At 41.1% G+C, this 24,218-nt stretch overlaps 1 long non-coding RNA gene across 1 annotated transcript in view; it reads right to left on the bottom strand.

Annotated features, from left to right (window-relative positions):
* The window catches only part of LOC134337409 (uncharacterized), a 51,711-nt gene that overhangs the window by 12,278 nt on the left and 15,215 nt on the right, over positions 1-24,218 (bottom strand). Inside the window, exon 2 of the long non-coding RNA XR_010015983.1 lies at positions 22,522-22,895. This is a non-coding gene — a long non-coding RNA (uncharacterized LOC134337409). The remainder of the gene's footprint in view (positions 1-22,521; positions 22,896-24,218) is intronic.

Raw genomic sequence — 24,218 nt, forward strand, 5'->3', positions numbered from 1 at the left:
CTGACACTGCATCCCACACCAGCAAGGTTTGGGTTAACTGTAAAAATGTTGGCACAGTAGAAACATCGCATGTTATTTAATGATTAGATAGATGATTTGTTAATAGTACAAATCTCATTATGTTCACAGAGGAAACTTCCCAGAGTCTCCAGCCATTATGCTTGGATGAGTGTTTTATTGTGCTAATACCAATGACTGTACAATGGGCCAGACCCTTAACTACACAGTTTGAAAAGAATTAGAAATTATGGCTGACTTACTGAAGCTAGACTGAACTGGTTTTTATTTAGTTCTTACAATAATAAAGATTATAATTTTTTTAGGGAGCAAGTTACGTGGAAATTTGTGTTGATCTAAACTTTACAAAGCAATATCAAACATTAGAGGCTACAATATTAACAGTGCAAAACAGGTACCTGACTTGAATTATTGGCACAGTTATGTCTTTCCCACATTCCCATATCGCTATCTTTCCAAGTAGTTGACCTGGCAGAATGCCTTCCTTCCTTCCACATGGATGCTAAAATGCCTCCTGAATTTTGTCATAAGGATCAAGGAATTCAATATATTCTAACATAGAGCAGCACAGCACAGGGCCAGGCCCTTTGGCCCGTAATGTTGTACCAAACCAGCTAAAAAGTAAAACAAAAACTCCCAAACACTAATCCCTCCTACCCACACAATATCCACATCCCTCCACCTTCCTCACATTTACCAGTCCTTAGTTCCCAGTTTTGATCTTGTCTTTTCCACATTGTTATCTTGATCTTCATTTCTTACCCTGTCTTACTGTCTTATTGTAATGGAAGGCCAACAGGCTTTGCGTAGACTGAAGTTGTTAATATTTGTGCAGCACGGGGTTTGTCTCAGCATGCTTCCCTGGGAGCAGCTGTGCCTCAGAAAGCCATCTGTTAAGCAGCTGTCAGGATGAACCTCGGGCATTTGCATCCCTTCCCAGACCGTTCTTGCAAATGCATGGTCCGCAAGGAAGTGGAGAAAATGTTTGATACCGGAGGACGTAGCTTCAAGGTGAGATGTGAAGAGTCTGAAGCAGGTTTACAAAACAAGTTTTGTTTATACAGGGAGCGGTAGGTGCCTGGAACCGAAAGCCAGGGATGGTGATGGAAGCAGAAATGATAGCATGTTTAAGGTGTGTTCAAACAAGTACATGAACATGAAGGGAATGGAGGAAAAGAGACCATGCAAATACACATGTGTAGTTTAAATTGGCATCATGATCTGGTCAGACATCGTGGACTAAAAGACTTTTCTTGTGTTACGCTGTTCAACGTTCTTGACTATGTCATCCCATTGCAGCCATCTCAAGGGCAATGTCCATTGAGAGACAGACTGTGCAGGAAGGTTCCAATGGAACAGGTCCCTCATTGCCTGCCAATCAACACTCTTGATGCTTGTTGGTGAATTCTGATGCCGAGGCATTTTACTAAATGGTCTTGACAGTCTGCTTGGGAAAACCATCCACGGGATCTATTGTGTTCTCCTATAGCACCCTCAGAATTTTCCATGCTGACCACTACCTGATGGACTTGTGGTCAAAAGTGTTTCCCTAAAGCAGCTCTTCTATAGAGGGCAAGGTCTTGAGGTTTTAACAACCAGACCTTCTCTTGCTGTAAATTGACTCACCTCATTGTACCAGTTAGCTATAAAGGTAATCCTTTAATATGAAACCGATGTTAATTAGTGTCATGCATATAGCAGAGTTTCTAGATGAAGTGAATTAAGAGATTGACTGTACTCTACAATAGACATTGAACACACAAGACTAAAAACAGTGGTGTTGATCATTCAATTTAATGTTAGAGAATGTATACAGTTACAACCTGAAATACTTACTCTTCACAAACATCCAGAAAACAGAACACTAAAGAATGAACGGCAAAAAAATGCAAGAACCCCCAAAGCCCCATCCCCCCATGCAGAAGCAGCAGCAAACCATCGACCTTCTCACTCCCCCTGCCCCTGCTTGTTCCAGCAGAAAGCATCAGCACCCCCCCACCACACATCAGACAATAGCAAGCCCCAGAGACAATGATCTAGACACCACACCTAAAACTACACCTAACACCTCAACATCTCAACAGGCCCTCTCTCATTAACATGGGAGAGAGAGATATCACTCCTGCCACAGCAAGAGGGAAGACCAGCACTGGCCGTTTCGACATTACAGTCTGCAGCGTCACTTATTTCGAGTTCTCCTGACTCGAGAAACAGCAGCAAACTCTCTCTCACCATTGAGGGAGTGAGAGAGAGTGTTCGCTCGAGTGCAGAGACCTCCGACAGCTGCACTCGCTGTCCCAACATTTTGAGCTCCCGCAGCGCTTCAGTCAACGATTTTTGCTGGACAAGGCCGCATCCCTAAGGCACTCATCTTCCAAGCTATTCCCCGAGTCTGTCCTATTCATTCATATGGAAATCTCTTCAAAAATGCCAAAAAATAGAAACTCCACACAGGAAAACAGTGGCCTTAAAAATTGATTTCCAACATGACTGACTCCACAACTGATATTGTTTACTTTCTACATAGTACAGGGACCATGAGAATGGAAGGTCCTGTACCCATATTTTTCCACCTATTGAATGGTTAGACTTGGCATTGGTTTACATGGATGTATATATAATAGTTATAGCATGTATGAACATAGGCATAAATGATAACATTTATATCTTACAATTATACTAAAAACAAGTTGAACAATGACAATTCTGATGATCACTGAAAAAACTGTAAATATAAGAATTTTATATTAGTGAATTCTGATTAGTTAATTTTATTTCAAACATTAGAATGTTGGAACTACAAGGCTGGTAGTATTCTTAATTTCCATTTGTGTTCAAATAGTCAATGTCCGATATTATCATTATAATTGGATGCAATCATTCATGAGTTTTTAGCATTATTCCATAAAAAGAAGCAGCTGGGCCTTAGTCAGTAATGATCTACATACTTGGCCACTTGTGCTTAGAGAGAGAATGATTACAATTGACTCCAGTGTTTATGATCACAGAATTTAAGATCTTCATGCTTATATCCCCCAAAATGGAAAAAAATACTAATTTGTTAAATAACCTAGTCAACATGACTGATTGTTTGGTCTGTAAACAGTGCAGGAATAGGTCAATGCTGTAGGATGGGATCTTAAGCAGTTCTTCAATCCTTATGACAGATAAACAAAAAGTGCTGGAAATACACAGCACGTCAGGCAACATATTAGAGCTAACATCTCAGGCTGAAGACACTTCAGTTCATGTCATCTTTAACACTCTTGGCACTAAGATGATGCATCACAGATTGGGATTTAAGTCTCTTACTTAATTGTTGCAATCTTGATGGTAAAGAATGCCTTTGGCATTAAGTGTTGTAACATCTTGCTGCATTCTGAAGTACGCAATGCAAGAACGCACAAAGTCCGGAGGTATTGTGTGCAGTTTTGGGCTCCTTATTTTAGAAAGGATATACTGACATTGGAGAGGGTTCAGAGAAGATTCACGAGAATGATTCCAGGAATGAAAGGGTATGAGGGACATCTGGCAGCTCTTGGGCTGTATTCCCTGGAGTTCAGAAGAATGAGAGGGGATCTCATAAAAACATTCTGAATATTAAGAGGCCTGAACGGGTTAGATATGGCAGTTATTTCCCATGATAGGGGATTCTAAGACAAGTGGGCACGACTTCAGGATTGAAGGACGTCCATTTAGAACTGAAATGCGGAAAAATTATTTTAGTCAAAGGGTGGTAAATCTGTGGAATTTGCTGCCACAAGCGGCTGTGGAGGCCAAGTCATTGGGTGTATTTAAGGCAGAGATAGATAGGTTCTTGATTAGCCAAGGCATCAAAGGGTATGGAAGAAGGCAGGGGAGTGGGGATGATTGGAAGAATTGGATCAGCCCATGTTTGAATGGCAGAGCAGACTCGATGGGCCGAATTGTCTACGTCTGTTCCTATATCTTATGGCCTTACATCAAGATAGCATTTAAAATACATATATACAGATACATGAACAAGCAGGGAATAGAATATGGAATCATGGTCGGATCAGACATGTTGGGCTGTTGTCCTTTTCTATGTTCTATAAGTAGCACAGCTATAATTGTCACTGAATAATTCCCAGAAGTGAAAGACCAATGCCCAACTCAACACTCTACTGAAGATGCCTTTCAAAGTTATAAATGGACTACCTTTGCAACTAAGGGAAAATGAATGCTCCGTCACTTTTACTTAACAGTAAAATGTAAGCATACACCTGTGTATGCATCATGCAGATGTGTCAGCTGTGTGTTGTGCAAGTCAAACACAAATAAGTTTACGATATGCAATGATGATCTCATTGCAAAAATATTGGTGAATAAAATTCCAGAGACAGCCTGTATGGAGAAAATCCAGGACAAGAACGGCAGTTAGCAGTTAGCTTGTGTTTTCTGAAGTATCTTTGATTTCAATTTAAATCACTGACAATTTTCATGTGTTCAAAGAGCAAAGAACAGAGGTACACAGATGTGGTGTCATTTTAGGCAGTTGATGAAATAATGAAATGTGCTGTTCTTTTCCATTAATAAAGAACCTCTGCTGGCAATTTAAACTACCATTTCCAGGATTTTAGAGAGTGAGTAACAAAGTTACTGAGAGATGAGGCAGTTTCTGAACTGAGTTGCTATGCCTGAGCATGATCCTTCCCAACTTTGATGACATACAAGGAGAACAAAATATTAACTCTGTTTCTTTCCACTCTGCCCCTTGACTTGCTGTGTTCAAAGAATACAAAGTGTATTTATTATCAAAGTATACAACCCTGAGATTCATCTTCTCCACAGACAGCACAAAACAAAGAAAACCATGGAACCCATTCAAAGAAAAACATCAAGCACCCCATGCAAAGAAAATCACGCAAACTGCATCAAGAACAATAACCCCTCCCCCACTCATATAGAGCAATACAGCACAGATACAGGCCCTTCAGCCTAACAAATCCACACCAATTACAGTGCCGCTCAGCTAGTCCCAATTTCCTGCATTCGCCCATCACCCTGTAACATATATATGTTTATGTATAGTTTTTTGTCACTTCCATTGTATTTCATTTTTCCTGTAGATGCCTGCAAGAAAATGAATCTCAACGTAGCATATGTTAACATATACATACAGTACTTCGATAATAAATTGATTTTAAACTGTAAACCCTGCCCTGCATGTGCTTTTTAAATGATTCTATTGCACCTGTCTCAATTGTTAGAGATAAAATGGAAGATTTAAATAGTAAGTGATGAACAGAATCCCTTTCTTTATTATTTATCAAAAACTATAAAAGTTACTATATAATACATCTTGTATCCTATAGGAATCAGCTTGGCAGAATTTTTTTTAACATGTAATGCCCTGGTTAAGATTGCTATTGCTATGCTGTGAAGTATTTTGTTTAGCAGTTTTCTGTAAAAGCAGTGTGTTCTGCAGGCAAAAATGTTTTGGTTTTGGTTAATGATAAGGAGCCATATTGTCCAACTTAGGAATGTTCTGTAAGTCAATTGTAACTTTCTGCCCAGTGTAAGATTCAGGAGAGCTGGGTGGGATCAGATTTCTGAAGGACAGTAGTCCGGTTTGGGGTCTTCTGGCAGGAGCTGCAGAGCGGGGCACAAGGGAGGATGCTGCAGGATGCCATTGGAAGAAGAGTCCTTTTTGCAAGAAGTGCTTTGTGCGGATGAATGGCTCCAAGACAGAAGGGCCAATACTCCAGACAGAGTGAATTTATTCGAGATGGTCTTTGAGGGAAGTTTGGAATGTGGCGGGTACTTTCATGCAGACCATGGGTCCAGTGTGTGAGTAAAGCAATACGGCCCGGCTACTCCAGAAATGAGCTTCAACATTTAATTGTAATGGGTGCTTTTAATTTTCTTTGCTTTTTCTGTAACTGTTTGTTAAAGTTGAAAATTTGGTAAATATACTTCCTTTATAATTTCACGCTGGTGTATGATATGTTATTTCTGTGCTACTGATAACTGTGTATGGGCGGTACTTACAAAGCCTTCACTACAACTATACTCCTTAATTTGAACATCCTAACTTTCCTGTTTGGTTGAACCCCAAATCATACTGATCCTAGATGATATCACACCAGAGGAAATATTGTATCATTTCTTAATGCATGCATTACTAAATGACAATAAAAGAGGACTGCGTGTCTTCATAATCTAATCTAATCTATATTGTTTATGAAAGGTAGCTTTTGCACCGCTGAGTCACTTGGCTGTTAGCAGAGTTAGCTAAGTTTATATACGGGCCCCTGTGAGAGGGTTACAAACAGGTGTAATGGTTTAAAGGCAAAGCACACTTTTCACACATGACTGCACCCCCATCTACACCTCCAACTCCATAACTAAATTTGCGGACGATACCACAGTGGTTGGCCCGATCTCGGACGAGGATGAAACAGCCTTACAGGCTTGAGGTGGATCATCTGACGGAGTGGTGTAAGGACAACAACCTGGTCCTTAACACATCTAAAACAAAGGAGATGATCATTGACCTCAGGAGATCAAAGGACAGAGTACACACCCCACTCCATATACATGGAGAGGTAGTGGAAAGTGTGGGAAACCTAAAGTTCCTTGGAGTTATGTTGTCAAAACAGCTGACATGGACCACCAACACCTCACTGCTTGTAAAAAAAGGCACAACAAAGACTCTTCTACCTCAGAAAGCTGGAACAGGCCAAACTCCCACAAAAGCTGTTGCTTAACTTCTACAGAAGCACAATTGAAACCACCCTGACCAACAGTGCCACAGTGTGGTATGCCAGCTGCACGGCCGCTGAGCGACAAGACCTGCATCGCGTGGTGAAGACGGCCCAGTGGATTGTCAGGATGGAGCTCCCAGGACTGGACACCATCTACTCCAGCAGACTCAGGAGGAAAGCAATTAGCATAACCAGAGACACCACACACCCCGGCCACTCCCTGTTTGACCCGCTGCCGTCCAGCAAAAGGTTCAGGATACTAAAAGCCAGAACAAATAGACTGAGGAACAGCTTCTATCCCAGAGCTGTGGCCTCCATCCCACCACTCCCACAGAACAATGACTGAAACTGTGAGCACACACACACACACACACACACAAGGACTCAAATACTTGCACTAATGGCACTTTGTGCATTACTGTGATACTCTGGTGCTGCTGCAACTTATTTTCTGCTACTTATCTATTTAATACTGCTTTTCTATTACTGTCTTGTTTTTATCTACCGCTTTATTTAATTGTCAGAGAGGAAGCCAAACTGAGTTTCATTGTACCTATGTATAATGACAATAAAGATCACTCAATTCAATAAATGTCTTGGTATCAAAAGGTCAATAGGAGTACAACAAGACCTGTACTTCTGTTTCATTGACTACACAAAAGCCTTTGACAAAGTGAAACACCAAGTCGTCATGAAAATGCTTAAAGATATTAATATCGACAGAAAAGATCGAAGAATAATCAGGAATCTCCACTGGCAACAAAGTGCAGCAATACGGATAGCCAACAAGATTGGTGAATATCAGCCAATAAAGCGAGGAGTTAGACAAGTTTGTGTTCTATCACCAGACCTGTTCTCCCTGTACAGTGAAAACATCATGAGAACCATACAAGACCTACCTGGAATAAGTATAGGAGGATACAATATCAACAACCTCTGCTATGCAGATGATACAGTACTGATAGCAAACAGTGAAGTAAGTTTACAGAAACTAGCATCTACCGTCAACACAGAGAGCGTAAGACTTGGCCTAACCTTAAACAAAAAGAAAACTTAAGTAATGATAATATCAAAGAAACCTGATATTCCAACTGTAGGATCGTATTGGGAAATGAAATCCTGAAACAAGTTCACAACTTCAAATACCTTGGATCATGGGTAACATCTGATGGCAAATGCGAAACAAACATAAAAGCAAGAATAGCAATGGCAAGAACAGCATTTACAGAAATGAAAAACATCCTAACGAACAAGAAAATAGCAACTGACATCCGCCTTAGAACCCTCAGCTGCTACATTCTTCCTATATTGATGTACGGCTGCGAGTCATGGACCATCACAAATGCAATGGAAAAAAGAATCAATACAGCAGAGATGTGGTTCATCAGAAGAACGTTATGCATATCATATACAGACAGGATAACCAATGAAGAAGTTCTACAGAGAACAAAAACAAAACGTACGTTACTTTAAAAAAATCAGAAAACAGCAATCAAAATTTTTCGGACACGTCATGCGAAGCAACACATTAGAACATTTAGTTACAACTGGAAAGCTGGTAGGAAAAAGAAGCAGAGGCAGACAGAGAATGAAACTGATAGATGGAATAACATCATGGTTAGAAACAGGGGAGGCAACAACTACAATTTGGAGGGTCAGGGACCTTGATGGATGGAGAGACATGATTGCCCACGCTGAACGACAAGGAGCCTGAATAAATGAACTGGCTTGCAATAAAAATATTCATTCTTCAGTACTCCAGGATTTTCTGTTTGCTTGAGATAACACATGGTTTGTTCATCAAGAATCAATGAGCTTTGTCATTAAATTCAGGTGGTATTACGTACTTCACCCTTACTGGGGCATAGCCCACTGACTTTTTGGTGTAAAGAAAAGTTAAGAACGATGATGAACATTTAGGGAAGTAGAGATGAAATCAAGATCAGATCACCCAAGATGACATTGATTTACAGGGATTAATATGATTTACAGGGATGGAGACCATTAGAAATAGCATCCATGCTCATAATGTTCTGTGTAATATCCACTCTAGCATGACAAAAGAATTCCCAGTGTCGTCTACATACATATTACCATTATCGATGTGTGCAGCAGCTATTTTTAGCTCTGATGGTTTAAAGTGGCAGTGTTGGGTGCAGCCTGCAGTTCCATGACCTCAGATAGTCTTTAGTCATATCTTTTGGAGTGGGTTGGAACATAAGCTTGATTCATAAAAGTAAGCCAGAGGTAAAAGTCTATCTTTATGTCTAAAATGCACAAAATTAACTGAATGTGCATAGAACTGAATTGATAATATCCATTGGCTAGTAGACCAAGAAGTGAAATTGGGGCAGGTGGCAAGGAGAAATGTCATGATTGTGTATTCCAGGAATGGAATTGCTTACAATGAATGTGAAAATCCAGTACAGGGAGTCCCCAGGTTTCATAAGGGCATTCCCCTAAGTCAGAAACAATTTTCTTTGGTATATTGCATCATTATATATCCACTTGCTATAAATCTTTCACCTTATTGAATTATCACCCCAACATATTCATCGGCAATGTTGCTAACCAAAGTGGGCTCATTAACTTCTAGCACATGCTTCCAGCAAATACCGTAAATAACACACTCTTAGAAAGAGTGTCAGAGTGGAGATATGTCTCTACCAAAGGAGGTGTAAGGTGCTCCTTCCCTCCCAAAGCCTGCAGGTTACCCTTGGGCAAGGTGTGGCACCTGCTTAGTCCCCTATCCCTGATCAAGGTCACGTGAAGCCATGGGAGCAGGCGGTGGATGGTCGTATGAGCAGCTGGTGCATATCACAAGTCCTGGTTATGCGACCACAGACTCCCAGCAGACAATCTCTGAAGAGTATTGGTAATGGCTGGGGTCACCCATCTTGTAAAGGTACTGCCTAGAAGAAGGTAAGGGCAAACTACTTCGGTAGAAAGTTGCCAAGAACAACCACAATCATAGACCATAAACGCTAATGTCTTATGACACTGCACATAATGATGATGATGGCTGTTAAAGCCCATTTGGTAGCAGTGCTGGGAATCCAACCACCACTCAAATCTTGAATGACATTTTATCAGTTGAAATTGAGAATATGTTTATGCAGAGTCTTGTGACTTTCAGTCTTTAATTTGCCTCTGAGGAAAAAATAATTCCAAAACCCAAGCCCACACTATTGTTTGTGTAGTTATTTGGAAATTATCCTCTGGTTTTGTGACCTTTTTTTAAAATCTGGTTTCACTCTGATCAATAACCTGAAGAACAAGAATAATAAAGTGAGACCAAAGCTATACTCCAGATGGCTCTTGATGTGAGTTGGCAACAGCACATGACGAACGTTGAGCTCTATAACAACCTACTGATGCTCTCCACTAAAATCGAGGCAGGAAGACTGCAACTAGCGGGGCACTGTCTATGCCACCTTGAGCTACCTGCCAGCCTAGTCATCATATGGGAGCCCAAGCAAGGGAGGATGAACCCTGGGCGCCCTCCCAAGACTATGGTCAACACACTCCTAGAAGACAGCGGCGCGGCTAATGTAGATGAACTGAACACACTGATGAGGGAGAGGGAGAAGTGGAGAGTCCGTCATTGTGCCCGATGCTGGGCCCCCAGGCCTGAGTCGACGTAGTAGTAGTAGTAATAGTAAAGTTATGGGAGTGCACAAAATGCACTGAAACTGTGGACAATTGACAGAACATAAATGTAAATACTGCTACTTTATTAAATGTGCACAAGTTATTGCACCTTGGCCGGTCACCTAGAAAGAGTATCAGTAACAGTAGCAGAGATCACTACTTTGACTTACCTTTACTGCCTAACACAGGCACAAGGTTTTACATTGCATCAACTCTTGTAAACAAAATAATGGGAGAGATTTGTGGACCCACTGCTATGCTGAACTTATGCAAACACATTATGACGACAGGAATGCACTTCCAGGAATATGTGCCGAGCTACATGAGCTCTGAATTAAGCTGTACCAAAGAGCTCTCTATTCACAATATTTGGGAACGTGACTCACTGAATCATTTAGTACAGGAGAACACTTAGGCCATTATACTTCTGCCAGGTCTTTGAACAAGAAACCAATTAGAGCTCCTCCTCTGTCCTTTCCCTGTAACCTGCAATTATTTCCCCTTTTCAATTGTGCACCTTTTGAAAAATGCTACTGAATTTACAGCCCATGCATATAAATAACCTCTACTCCTAAATCTATTTTCTATCATAAATCTGTGATCCATTATGTTGGAAAAGACATAAAGAGACACAACACAGAAACAAGCCATTCATCTCACTAAGTCCAAGTTAACTACCAATCGCCCATTTAACTAATACGAATTCAATTCTATTTATTCTCCCCACATTTCCATCAACTCCCTCCAGATACAAACCATTAGCGACAATTGGCAGGAGGCCAGGACTGAACTTGATGTGCTGGAGTGGTGAGGCAGCATCTCTACTAACACAGTTGTTTGCTGCCCCAAAGCTTTGTGCATTTGAATCACTTGTCCTGAATTCAAGGATGGAGGGGAACGGAGCAGCCAGTACCATGACTAGAAGTAACATTGACCAGTATGTGTTCAGAAGAGCCATGAGATACACTTAAAGTAATCAATGTGACAACAGTGTATCCTAATTAGTTTACAAGCTTTGAGTTTATTTTATAAACTGCATAACTATTAGGAAGATTACACATATTTTAGAACTTTTTGTAACGACTGACTTCTGAAAGATTTTGAAGAGCCTTCAACAACCCTCAAATAGTAATTTAAACAACTTTATATTTCGAACTGAAAACAACGAAGGGGATCCTTGGAAACTGAGCTTTTGAGAATAATACAATGGTCATTTTTTATTTAAAGAAACTTTATTTAGTAAGTTTTTCAGTAGAATTCTTCTAAATTGTTGGTGGAAAATGCTGAGTTGATCCACATACTTCCACACAGTTCAGCTAGCACATAAGATTACAAAAAAAACCCTCTCACTAACTGGACTTTGATAAATAGTCCAGTCAGTGTATTTGTAGGGCATAACTATCAGCAGTGACTCTTCTATTTCAGTGCACAACCTGGCTAAATTAATAAATGAAATAAATACATAACGGGGACGAGCATTATGGACTAGTTAATCTTCCATGTGATGTCAACAGAGATGAGGCCAAGGACAATCAATATTCAGGTCAAGACAAAATAACTAAAACCCAGCTGGGGAGTGGAATAGCAGAAAGCAGAGGCAATAATTTGGTACTGAAGAAAAGGGGCAAGTTCGGCAAGTGCTGGGTAAGAAAATGGAAAGTGGAACATGAACTTAAAAGGTGACAATGGAAGAGCAGCAGCTTGAAGGACATGAAGTAGAAGGATGGAGTAAATAAAAGGAGATTGAGAAAGATTGATAAGAAAGATGGTGAGAAGTGAATGTCAGATTTGTAAAGAACTGTAGGGGGAGATGCAAACCTAAAAAGCATTCCATTGCAGATATGGGAGTGTTTACATGCATATTTTACCCATAAGAGAACATAGAATTATTCTTGCTTTAGAAACAGATAGGAAAATTGAATATGCTTACCCCTGTCTCTAAGAAGTCTTGCAAGCAAATTCCATCATACGAGTCATGTGCTGCCGAGGGCTCGTCTTAAAAAAAATTCTTTCAGGATGTTGACTGCATTGGCAATCCCAACATTTAATTGCAACATCTGATAACTCTTGCATTGAACAATTACATTACTAAGAGTTAAGAGTCAATTACTGTTGGGTTTGAATAGTGACACAAATATTGACAGACTGTTATAAACATTGGTGAATTAAATAGGTTTGTAAAATCAATTAGCAGATTTCAAGGTTACCATTTAATTGCAAATATTTATTTATTTATTTGAATTAAAATTCCCTGTTTCCATGAGAGGATTCTAACTCATGTGTCCTGAGCTCTGCTGCTAGTCCAATAAATTAACTGCTGTATTATCTGACACACTGTATCTGCTTTGATGTGAAGTAGCAGGGATTCCAATGTGACTCATTGTGAGGTTGTCTTTCTCACTGCTCTGTTATGATTCATGAAGTATAGACTTGGTACCATCACTTCCTGTCCTAAACCTGATAGACATAAGTGGTACAGCTTGGAAATTTGCTCTGTAAAATTCTGATGCTGATGATGTTATCACAGCAGGAAGTGAGTTAATACGTTATGTGTTTGAAGAGAATAGAAAATAAAGTGGATTGGAAAACACACTTTAGTGTGCCAACAGCACATGGTAGGGAATAGAAATGAGTGCCCAAGTGCTGCATGTGAAATCTGCGAAGGCAGTGACATCAAAGCAGGTTTAGCAATACTATTCCAAAGGTGGAGCATGCAGACATGTCTGGGAACCAGTTTGGGTAGAACCAAGGAAATAGACTTCCATAGGACCATAAGACATAAGAGCAGAATTAGGCCATTCAGCCCATCGAGTCTGCTCTGCCATTTCATCATGGCTGATCCCAAATCCTATTCAACCCCATGCACTCGCCCTCTCACCATATCCCTTGATGCCCCAACCAATCAGGAATCTATCAACTTCTGCTTTGAATATACTCACAGATTTGGCCTCCACCACGGTCAGTGGCAGAGTGTTCCACAGATTCACCATTTTTTGGCTAAAAGAATTACCCCTTACTTCTGTTCTAAAAGGTCGCCCCTCAATTTTGATATCCCAACCAGAGGAAACTCCCTTTCCACGTCCACCTTATCTAATTCTTTCAACATTCAGTAGGTTTCAATGAGATACCCCCGTATTCTTCTAAATTCCATTGAGTACAGGTCCAAAACTGCCAAACGCTTCTCATATGTTAACCCCTTCATTCCTGAAAGGATCCTCATGAACCTCCTCTGGTCTCTTTCCAATGACAGTACACCCTTTTTAAGATAAGGGGCCAGAAAACTATTGACAATACTCTAAGTGCAACCTGACTAGTGCTTTATAAAGGTTCAGCATTAACTCCTTGTTTTTATATTCTATTCCTCTTGAAATAAATGCCAACATTGCATTTGCCTTCTTTACCACAGACTCAATCTGTGAATTAACCTTCTGGGTGTCTTGCACGAGGACTCCTAAGTACCTCTGCACCTCTGATGTTTGAATTTTTTCCTGAATTAGATAATAGTCTGCACTATGGGTTCCTTTTATCAAAATGCATCATCATACATTTCCCAACACTGTATTCCATCTGCCACTTTTTTGCCCATTCTTCCAATTTGTCTAAGCCCTCTGCAATCACATTGCTTCCTCAGCACTACCTAGCCCACCACCTATCTTCATATTGTCCACAAAATTTACCACAAAGCCATCAATCCCACTATGAAAATCATTGACAATATGAAAAGTAGCTGTCCCAATACTGACCCCTGAGGAACACCATGAGTCACTAGCAGCCAATCAGAAAAGACACTCTTTATTCCCACTTGTTGCTTCCTGCCTGTCAATTATTCCTCTGTCCATAGCAGTATGTTTCCAGTAACGCCATAGGATTTCATCTTGTTAAGCAGCCTCCTGTGATGCACCTTATCAAATGCCTCCTGAAAATCCAAGTAAATGACATCTACTGCTTCTCCTTTGTCCATCCTGCTTGTTATTTCCTCGAAGAACTCTAACAGATTTGTCAGGCAAGATTTCCCTTCACATAAACCATGCTGATTTTGACTTATTTTATCATTAGACTCCAAATACCCTGAAATCTCATCCTTAATAAAGGACTCGAACACTTTCCCAACCACTGAGGTTAGGCTAACTAGCCTAAAATTTCCTCCCATTTGTCTTCCTCCCTTTTTAACGAGTGGAGTGACACTTGCAATTTTTAAGTCCTCCCGGACCATGCCAGAATCAGGTGATTCTTGAAAGATCATGATCAGTGCATCCGTTATCTCTTCAGCAAGCTGTTTCAGGACTCTGGGATGTAGTCCATCTGGTCCAGGTGACCTATCCACCTTAAGACCTTTCAGTTCTCCTAGCACTGTTTCCTTTGTAATAGCATTGGCACTCACTCCTGCTCCCTGACACTTATGGACCTCTGGCATACAGCTAATGTCTTCCACAGTAAAGACTGAAGCAAAGTACCCATTGTTTATCTGCCATTTCTTTGTTCCTCCGTACTACCTTAACCAGCAACATTTTCCAGTGGTCCAATATCAACTTTCATCTCTCTTTTATTCTTTATATAACTGAAAAAAAATTAGTATCTTGCTTTATATTATCCGCCAGTTTGCCCTCATAGTTCATCTTTTCCCTTCTTATAGCTTTTTTTAGTTGCCTTTTGTTAGATTTTAAAAGCTTCCCAATCATCCAACTTCCCACTCACTTTTGCTATTCTATATGTCCTTTACTTGGCTTTTACGCAGTCCTTAACTTCCCATGTCAGCCACAGTTGTCTAGCCCTGCCATCTGAGAACAACTTCTTCTGTGGGACATATCCATCCTGTGCCTTGTGAACTATTCCCAGAAACTTAAGCCACCTCTGTTCTGCCATCATTCACACCAGTATCCCCCTCCAATCCACCTGGGCAAGCTCCTCTCTCATGCCTCTGTAATTCCCTTGATTCCATTGCGATACTGATAAATGTGACTTATGCTTCTCCCTCTCAATCTACAGTATGAATTCAATCATGTTATGATCACTGACCCCTAAGAGTTCCTTTACGTCAAGCTGACTAATAAAACTGTGGTTATTACACAGTACCCAATCTAAGAAAGCCTTTCCCCTACTAGGCTCAAGCACAAGCTGCTCTAAAAAGTTGTCACGTAGGCATTCAACAAATTCACTCTCTTGCAATCAGATACAAACCTGGTTTTCCCAATTCCCTTGCATATTGAAGTCTCCCATTACAATTGTGACAGTAACTTATTACATGCCCTTTCCAACATCCTTTGCAATCTCAACCACATCTTGGCTTCTATTTGGAGATGTATATACGATTCCTATATTTTTATCCTTGCAGTCTCTTAACTCCACCCACAAAGATATGGCATTCTCTGACACTATGTCACTTCTTTCTAAAGATGTAATTCCTCTCTTACCAATATAGCCACACCAACGCTCATGCCTTTCTGCCTGTCCTTTTGATACAGAGTATGTCCTTTGCTGTTTAGCTCCCAATTATGGCCTTCTTTCAGCCACAACTCAGTGATGCCCACAATGTCACACCGACCAATCTCTAATTGCGCAACGAGTTCGTCCACCTTATTCCGAATGCTACATGCATTTAAATACGGCACCTTCAGTTCTGCATTCTTCACCCTTATGAATTTTGCCTCCGTGGTACAACTTAACTCTTTGTTCTGTCTGCAGTTGTACCCAATCATTGGCTTGACCTTCCTTATATTCATATTACATATTACATCATCTACTTGTAAACCTGCTGGCTCTTCCTCAGCTCTATCAGATGACCTTGGTTGGTGTCTCAGAGCTGGGTGTGCCTACACCCGTGCCACCCTCCCCCCGCCCCAGTCTCTGCCACCTAACTCAGACCCCTCCTTTGGTGCCGCACCCTTGCCATTCCCAACATCCTTTTCTCCCACCAGATTTACAAACTCACTGTCCACTCCACATTGACAAATACAGTACTGAGCAAAAGTCTTAGGTGTCCTAGCTATATATATGTGCCTATGACTTTTTCACAGTACTGTATGTGAGTTGTAGTTATATCCAGTCTGCCTATTCCTTCTTGATGTCTGGTGAGATGAATGTTTAAAGACCAGTTTTTTAATAATTTATCCAGTCAGCATTTGTTTTGAAGATGACAGCATAGATTTATGATTTATCTTCTGTAATAATATGGCGGGGTTCTGTCATTATGAAGATGGTGTTCAAGGAGTGTTATATTCCTTTATTGTGTCATTTCCCTCCATTATTTGTTTCTGGCTTCACTTGGCCAGCCATTTATAAGATTGCTGATTGTCTATGGAATGCTGCTTCTGTCATTTATAGTACCATGCTTGCTGTCTGGTATTCTTCCATCGTCAGATTGACAATTCATTTTTGTGCACAAGGTGTTGTTTCTGCACGTTCTTCTGCACTCATGATTGAAACTGGGATACTTCTAGTTTCACTTTGAATGAGGCAATAACATGGTACAAGTTTACATTTGTGGGGAATGCAATTTGCTGCTGCAGATGCTAAAATAGAAAGTGAGTTTTGTGCTGTTTTTTCTCTCCTGAATCCTTCTCATTTAACATGAATGTCATACCATTAAACATGATGCAGGGTACTCTCTCAGTGAAAACAAAGTCCCAAATGGCTACCTGTCAATATTATATCTTCTGCAGAACAAATTTCTGGACTTAGTCTCCAGGTTTGTCTAGAAATTATAATTTTTACAAAGGCAGAAGAGCATTGCTAAAGAATTTTGAATGAACAACAAGGGAGAAAATATGTAATGTCTGGAATGGAGATGAGCATTTTAAAATTCCAGCATCACCATTCCTCAACTGTTGACATATTACTAATGCTCTGGTATCCCTTACCCATGCATGGTACCATGCAGTTAATTGGCCATGGATCCTAAGAGAGAACAGACATAATTAACAGACTAATTTGAACCTATCAGTTTCTTGGTTGCTACTTAATTAGGATAGCTGCAACTAAACCCTTCACCAGATGTAAAGATGCATGGGCTCTCCTCCTTCCGAAGAATCCAATTCCACAACCAGTATTTACTGTATCAGTCCTGAATGTCTCATGGCAGGGTACGTTTATATCACTAATCATTAACCTTTCCCCTTGATCACTGATTTGTTTGTCTAGCATTTTGTCAGACAAGTTTTGGCTCCACTTTGGCTGTAAGTTAGATTGCAAAAAAACGTAACTGATTTAAGTTTATCTCAAATAAGGAGTACATAATAAAAAGTAACTTCAAAAATAATTTAAGTTTGATTAAGAGCAGTGCAGCAGTGTAGCAGTTAGTGCAGTTCTCCACAGAGCCAGTGGTCACCAATCGGGATTCAATAACTGCTGATGTTTGTGAAGCGTTTGCATGGTTTCTTCGTGACTGTGTGGGTTTCCTTAGCACTCCAGTTCCTCCTACATTCCAAAGATGTGCAGGTTAGGTTTAGACTTAGTAGGCTATGAGCCAGCCATGTTGGTACTGGAAGTGTGATGACTCTTGTGGGCTGCCCGCAGCACATCCTTGGACTGTGGCGCTCATTGATGCAAACGATGCATATCACTGCACGTTTCAATGTTTCGATGTACATGTGGCATATAAAGCTACTTTTTAAATCTATCTCTTTCCCCACCCCCAACTTACATTGGGCAGAAGATATAAAAAGGCTGAAGGCCATCTACAGGCCGAAGAACTTCTATCTCACTGTTAAATAATCGCATGGATGGACCTCTTGTGTGATATTTGTTTGGTGAAGATTAGATTGATAGGGGTAAATATGCCTGTTTGCCTCTGTTGTTTTGTTAGGAAGTTATTTGAGGATGGTTTGTTTTGACTTCAGCTCCATGGGTTTCGACATGGCTGATGAAGCCAATCAGTGACCTGGAACCTCAGCTCTGGTGGGGCAGGAAAGGGTTGAAGGGTTATGGTTAGTTTCGGAAGTGATACCCTCCATGTTCTGTTTCAACAGAGTTTCTGCCTGCATCTGATGAAGGGACCTGAAGATTTTTGTGTCGTCAAAATGCTCCTCCATTTAGAGCAGTTATGGATAAGACACAGAGGAAATTGCCACAACGCAGTTCATTCATTATGGGCTGTGTCGTATGACATGGGCATCATGGTCTATCCATGGCTGTGATTGCTCTTGGCAAATTTTTCTACAGAAGTTCTTTGGCATTCCCTTCTTCAGGGCAGTGTCTTTACAAGATGGGTGACCCCAGCCATTATCAATACTCTTCAGAGATTGTCTGCCTGGCGTCAGTAATCGCACAACCAGCACTTGTGATATGCACCAGCTGCTCATATGACCATCCACCACCTGCTCCCATGGCTTCACGTGACTCTGATCTCAGGGGGTGAAGCAGGTGCTACACCTTGCCCAAAGATGACCTGCAGGCTAGTGTAGGGAAGGAGCACCTTACCTATGCTATAGGTTTTCCACGGAAGCTTTGAGAACTCATCTCCACAATCTAATCTCTTGTGAGAACCTTAGAGACTGATGTTGGGCTTGCAAATGAAGTGCCTGCCCACTGGAGACAACTAAGTGCAATTAGAGCTTTAATGTTGAATTTGTTGCCATTAGTTTTCTTATCCTTTTATCGAGTTTGGATAATATTGCAGAAGGATCATGGTTGGCTCCTCTCCAGTGCTTTGAGAAGGTGGCTGTGAATAGTTCTAGAGCACTATATAACATCAAAAGATGTAAGCATTCTGCAGGTTGCTCGGGATTGGAAAATGGACGTGGACTTGGAAAAAAAGCTTGTGTTTCCCCCAGACATCGAGGCTACAACACTCCGGCCAGACATGGTCCTGTGGTCCACAACAGCCAGGCTGGCATATGTTGTGGAATTGACAGTACCGTGGGAAGATGGTGTCGGAGAAGCTTATGAGAGGAAAAAGACCAAGTACTCTGAACTGGCAACTGAAGCTGCCCAGAATGGCTGGAAGACCAAGATTTTCCCTGTAGAAGTGGGACGCAGGGGATTCGGTGCTACATCTATGACCAGTCTATTGAAGAAGATGGGGGTGAGGGGTCACTCCCTCCAACAAATAATCAAGTCCTTGTCAAACGCAGCAGAAGAAAGCAGCAATTGCATTTGGATTAAATGGAAAGACAACAACTGGGCTGCAAGATGAAGACACAAGCATATGGAACTGAGGAGGGGTATCTGGGACACCAGGTAGCACCGTTGAGCCCTCTGGAGATGTCGTGGGCTTATCAATGAAACGCCAAAGAAGGAGGGTGCCCACCTGATGGCCCCGATGATGTACCTACCCTCCCTCCTTGTCACCACTCCAAGTCCACTGCCAACATCGAGAGTGCCGACTTACCATAGGGATTGAAACATCAAGTCCTAGTAGCTCTACTAATATCTACTGTCTCAGAAGTGTACAGGAAGTGAGGGATCACTGCTATGGTAAACTATAAACATGAGAAAGTCTGCAGATGCTGGAAATCCAAAACAAAACCCACAAAATACTGGGGGAGCTCATCAGGTCAAGCAGCATCTATGGAGATGAATATACAGTTGATGTTTCGGATCAAGGCCCTTCTTCAGGTCTGAGAAGGAAGGGAGAAAATGCCAGAATAATAAGGTGGAGGGAGGGGAAGGAGACTGGCTAGAATGTGATAGGTGAAGCCAAGTGGGTGGGGAAGATAAAGGGCTGGAGAAGAAGGAATCTGATAGGAGAGGAAGAAAAGAGAAAGGGAGGGCGGAGGGGACCCAGGGAGAAGTGATAAACAGGTGAGAAGAGGTAAAAGACCAGAGTGGGGAATAGAAGACGAGGGGAAGGGGAGGGCAAAAATATTTTTATTGGAAGTAGTAATCGAAATCCATGCCATCAGGTTGGAGGCTACCCAGAAGGAATATAAGGTGTTGCTCCTCCACCCTGAGGGTGGCCTCATCTTTGCACAAGAGGAAGCCATGGTCTGACACATCAGAACAGGAATGGGAAATGGAATAAAAATGTTTGGCCACCAGGAAGTTCCGCTTTTGGTGGATGGAGCCAAGATAAGCCTTTTTCCCAATCAGAGCTCCTCATCCTCCAATATTCTTTGTTTCAATCATGAACTGATTAAACAGGACTAAAGTTGAGACTGGGTATGCACGTATTATTTTCAGATTTACATTTCCCTACAAAAATGTAGTCTTTGCAGTAAAATGGTCTTTTGTTTACATAATAGGATTGTGCTAATAAGATCCAACATCAAATAGTTTAGAATTCAAGTGAAGTCCTGTCCAAAGCTAGCTGCTAACACAAAGACAAACAAGAAAAAATGTGCAGATGCTGGCAGTCCAAGCAACACACACACAAAATGCTGGAGGAACTCATCAGGCCAGGCAGCATTGATGTCATCTATGTAGGAGGCCACATTGGGAGCACTGGACACAGTATATGACCCCAATAGATTTGCAGGTGATGTGTTGCCTCAACTGGAAGGACTGTTTGGGGCCCTGAATGGCCCTGACATAGACTGGGAGGCTGCTTCGACGAGCACCTATGCCAGAAAAAGCGGGAACCTATTTTAAATCTACTTCCCATTCCCATTCCAATATGTCAATCTATGGCCTCCTCTACTGTTGTGATGAAGCCACATTCAGCTTGAAGGAACACCACCTTATATTCCATCTGGGTAGCCTCCAACCTGATGGCATGAACATTGATTTCTCAAACTTCTGGTAATGCACCCCCCTCACCATTCCCCATCCCCTTTTCCCTCTCTCTCCTTATCTCCTTGCCTGCCCATCGCCTTCCTTTGGTGCTCCTGCACCCCCCCTCCTTTTTTTTCTTCATGGCCTTCTGTCCTCTCCTATTAGATTCTCCCCTCTCCGGACCTGTATCTCGTTCACCAATCAACTTCACAGCTCTTTACCTCACCCCCACCCCACCTATACCTTGTGTTTCTCCCTCCCCTCCCCCACCATTTAAAGCTACTTCTCATCTTCTTTTCTCCAGTCTTGCTGAAAGGTCTCGGACCAAAACATCGACTGTACTCTTTTCCATAGATGCTGCCTGGCTTGCTTGAGTTCCTCCAGCATTTGGTATGCGTTCCTAATGCAAAGAAACTGACAGCCGTGTTAAAAACAGGCCTGGTCTGTTTTGAAACTCCTTTAAAGGTTGTCTTCCTTCTGTTTTTACTGCAGTGATTTAGCAAATTCATTTGACTGAGCAAACCATTACACAGTGCAGCTTGCATGAATGGAAATTTTCCACAAGGTCTTCTTGCCTGCAGCACTGACTATTAACCATTGCAGAACCAAGCAAGCTAAAACATGATCCCCTTGACCTTAGTTGCCTTTTCAGCATTTTCCGTTTTATCTTGCAGGAACAATTGTTTGCATTAATAACACAAGGCATACAGTGGGTCACAGCAAAAGCTAGAGATTTATATATTTAAATATTAACTGAGATACAATGCAGAATAGGCCATTCTGGCCCTTCAAGCCACATCACCCAGCAACCTCTGAGTTAATTCTAACCTAAGCACAGGATAATTTACAATGACCAATTAACCTACTTAACGGCATGTCTTTGGATTGTGGAGGGAAAATTGCACACCTGGAGAAAACCCTTACATTCCACATGAGGTCGTACAGAATTCTTAAAGATGACATCAGAATTGAACCCAGAAGTCTGATGCCCCAAGCTGTAATAGCATTGTGCTAACTACTACGCTACCGTGGCGTCCAAATAATTTGTGTAAACAAAACATTACAGATTCTAAAGTTCTGGTGAAAAGCTTTGACCAGACATGACCTGACTTATTGAATATTTCCATAATATTTGGTTTTGGCTTTGAGAAATGTGTGAACAGAGAAGCATGTATTTCATTATAAAGAAAATATTATTGTACAGCAGGGGTTCCCAACCTTCTTAAGCCATGGACCCCTACCATTAAAAAAGGGGTCCATAGACCCCAGATTTAGAACCACTGTTGTAGAGAATCAGACACAAAAAAAAGGAGCAACAGGTCAGAGTAAACTAAAGTAAAATTAGAAAATGCTGGAAACACTCAGAAAATCAGGCAGCATCTGTGGAAAGAGAAACAGAGCTAATATTTCAGGTCAAAGACCATTCATCGGAATTGCTGATGGATAACCATAATATTTCCAATTAAGAGTCTCTTACCTGTGTTGTAGGAGATCTAGACAGTGTCAGAGTCACCAGCAGGTAAGGGTATAAGAATTTAAACCTCATTGCATGTGAGAGCTCATATTGGTGGCGACGGTAGCTGAGTGTGGGGATGGAGACAGGTAGCACATAAGCAAGCAAATATCACTTTCTTCAGTTATTATTGGACTAGTGTCAGAGGGACTGAATTTATATCTGCTTGCTCCTTTTTACGTGCAAATTAGTCCTGACTCAAGCTTTCAACCCAAAACATCGACAATTCCTTTTCTTCCTTTTCGACCTGCTGAGTTTTTCCAGTAGATTATGTGTTACTGTGGATTCCCACATCTGTAGTTTCTTGTATCCCAATGAAATGTGATGCAAGATTATAGCTAGGAGACAAGAAGCAAAGGTAGCTGTGAATTATTTATATTTTACCCTTCCATTCACAAACAAATTTGTCAGAACTACATCTGAAGCTAAGGTTACTGTGAGAACTATGAGCTCTAGGCAATATCCAGCTCCTGCCAATTCACAGAGCCCCTCATTAGCTTCAAAGCTGATACTAAAATAAGGCTTGTTAATTAAAAGCTCAGGCCTGATAATAACAGGCACAGAACCCATTATCTTATTACAACAAAAATGTTTAGATTTAAATGTTGGCTATATCTTCTGCTCGCTAAGCAGTTTAATCTATTTGTGTATTACAGTAGTCATACAATCAGTACATCAAAAAACAAACTTCACCGGACAGTAACATACAGTAACTGATGATTTCTCATCCATTGTTCATAGCTGCGAATGCTTTTCTGAACCTATTTTATAAGAGTTTATTTGTTAATATGGAGATCCAGAAATTTTCCTCTGCTGCATTAACTCTTAACCAGTTGTAACGATTCAGTTACATAATCATTTTAAATATTAACCAGAGAAATTCATGACAAGGTTCAATAAATTATATGTCCAACATTAAAATCATTTGGTTTTGCATTCAAATAGCATTTTTAACAATCTCAATGTCTTTAAGTAATGAATTCAATATTGAACCTGCTGGAGATGAAGCAGTCTATACCCAGCAAGATCCCAACCACACTGATCAGATGATGATCAGAAAATCTGCTTTTTAGATTTGTTAATTTTTGAAAAAATATTGGTTTGGATCACGGGGGTAGCTCCAGTGCTCTTCTTCAGACAGCAGTATGGGGATATTTTGCTTCCTACAAAGAAGACTAATGGGACTTTATAAACCCACAAGAGATTCTGCAGATGTTGGAAGTCCAAAGCAACACACAGAAAATGTTGGCGGAACTCAGCAGGTCAGACAGCATCTATGAGGGGTGATTGATAAGTTCATGGCCTACAGTAGAAGGAGTCAATTTTAGAAAACCTAGCCAATTTATTTTTCAACATAGTCCCCTCCTACACATACACACTTAGTCCAGCGGTCGTGGAGCATACGGATCCCTTCATTGTAGAACTGGTCCACGGCATGGGGTGATTGATAAGTTTGTGGCCTAAGGTAGAAGGACATGAGTTATTAACTTCAAACTATCTGCATTATCACTCAAAGAGTTGAACTGCACATGCATGTAATGAGAGCGTCTTGGACCTTCAGGTGGTTCACAGCAGGGGTGATGTTTGTGGCCTAAGGTAGAAGAAGATGAGTCATACAGCTCTTGTTACATGTACGTGCAGATCAACTCTTTGAGTGAAAA

Source organism: Mobula hypostoma, chromosome 24, assembly GCF_963921235.1.
Source record: "Mobula hypostoma chromosome 24, sMobHyp1.1, whole genome shotgun sequence".
In the NCBI taxonomy this organism is placed as follows: Eukaryota; Metazoa; Chordata; class Chondrichthyes; order Myliobatiformes; family Myliobatidae; genus Mobula; species Mobula hypostoma.